This window comes from Octopus bimaculoides, chromosome 1 (assembly GCF_001194135.2).
Source record: "Octopus bimaculoides isolate UCB-OBI-ISO-001 chromosome 1, ASM119413v2, whole genome shotgun sequence".
In the NCBI taxonomy this organism is placed as follows: Eukaryota; Metazoa; Mollusca; class Cephalopoda; order Octopoda; family Octopodidae; genus Octopus; species Octopus bimaculoides.
Genome location: NC_068981.1, coordinates 86,783,176 through 86,785,425, shown reverse-complemented (window position 1 = coordinate 86,785,425; position 2,250 = coordinate 86,783,176).

Sequence of the window (2,250 nt, the reverse complement as noted above, 5' to 3'; positions counted from 1 at the left end):
ATATATATATATATATATATATATATATATGCATGCATAGGTACCCAATCCAATATAAACTGTCAATTCAACTTGAGGATGGTTCCAAGTGAGACATGTATAAAAGAACAAAGGACATAAGTGGGGGTTCAAAATTTTGAACCCCACTTGTGTTCTTATATCTCAATTAATGAATGCCTAAAGAACAAGAGTCACTCTCATTAGCTTACAGCTATTTCTGTTATAAGAAGCAGTAGTTGGAGCTGGGTACTTGTGCAACATCCTATAGCTTCCTCAGAGCCATTAAAATGAAGTGTATAGGATGTTGCACAAGCACTTGACACTGTCACCAACTGTTATCACATTTCACTCACAAACACTGTATAATCTGCCTTCACTCAGAAAGCTAAATTCTTTATTACCACCAAAGATTGTATATCCCTAAGCTTTCTCAACTCCATTCTTAGTCTGGCTCCTATGCTATCAATATACCTACCTCTACTACTAATTAGCTCAACAAGGTAAATGACAGTTATCAACTACTTCTTGTGAGCCTTGTAAGTATTTGGTGTAATTTATTATGCTTGTACTGTTACTACTAACTGCTCCAGTACGTCTATCACTTAGAAAAATCTATGTTCACTGTCAGCCAAAATCTGGTCCCACTACACATCTTATACATACATGATCTACATTAGATATGCTGTATGGAATTTCTACCTGATACTTTCTCATATCAAGCACAGCATTCTTCTGATGATAGCAAGGTCCTGTCTTTCTTTCTTACTGAGATTTTAGTATTCTCCTAAGTTTAGTTTGATGCCTCTTGATTCTTTGTTTCTCTGTTTAAAAGATGTATACACACACACTCATTCACTGCTCCGTTCTTTATTAATCACTGAAATACTATAAAGTGTCATCATAGCATGGCTGTCATCATCATCATGAATGCCCTTCCTAATGCCAACCACTCCGAGAGTGTAGTGGGTGCTTTTACGTGCCACCGGCACAAGGGCCAGTCAGGTGGTACTGGCAACAGCCGCGTTCAAAATGATGTTTTTTACATGCCACCTGCACAAGAGCCAGTCCAGCAGCACTGGCAATGACCTCACTCGAATGTTTTCTAATGTGCCACCGGCATAAGTACCAGTAAGGTGACGCTGGTAACGATCACGCTCAAATGGTGCTGTGGTTAAGAAATTCCCTTCCCAATCACATAGTTTTTGATTCAGTCTCACTGTGTGGCACAGTGGGCAAGTGTCTTCTTCTGTAGCCCTGGACCAACCAAAACCTGAGTGTATTTGATTGCTGAAAACTGTAAGAAACTCATTGTGTGTTTGTGTATGTGCCTCTGTGCTTGTGTACATTTTCCACTTATTTTGCCTGGTGTTCTTCTTGACACTTCTGTTAATAAAGCTCTTTTTTGCTTCATGCATATGAAACCATGTGGAATAAGAAAACTTTTATTTGAAACCAGGGAAGGGTTAGCGTCAGGAAAAGCATTTGTAAAGCAAATACTTCAGTAAGATATTTGTCTAACCTGTAATAGCATGGCAAAATGAGTAGGTTTTATATGAAATGGAAAATTATATTTTGTGTAGGGTAACTTAAACTCCACACAGTTAAACAATTTACTCTGCAGTCTTGAAGGCCCATGATCAATCTTATAGTGTGGCACCTTGAATAAGTGTATTCTACTATAATCTTGGGTCAACTTAAGCTTTATGAGTGAAAACTGATGGACAGAAATTGTGCGGAAACCATTCAGGTAGCCGGTGGTTCTGTTTTAAAGGTAGCTCCAACCTTGTCTCGCATCATGTCAGGTGTTTGTCTGCCTGCCTGCCTGCTTGTTTGTCTGTCTTCCTATATGTCTGTCCCTGTCTTCTATTCATCCACACATATACACACTATTACAGTATCTGCTCTTTGTGTTTAGATGTTTGCTTTTGAAATCACACAGTTGTCATTTCATCTCTCCATTTTCCTGCATAAATTTAAGCAGGACTGGCTGTGTGGTAAGTAGCTTGTATACTAACCACATGGTTCTGGGTTCAGTCCCACTGCATGACACCTTGGGCAAGTGTCTTCTACTATAGCCTCGGGCCAACCAAAGCCTTGTGAGTGGATTTGGTAGATGGAAACTGAAAGAAGCTTGTCGTGTGTGTGTGTATATGTTTGTGTGTCTGTGTTCGCCCCTCACCCCATCACTTGACAACCAAATCTGGTGTGTTTACATCCCTGTAACTTAACAGTTCAGCAAAAGAGACCAAT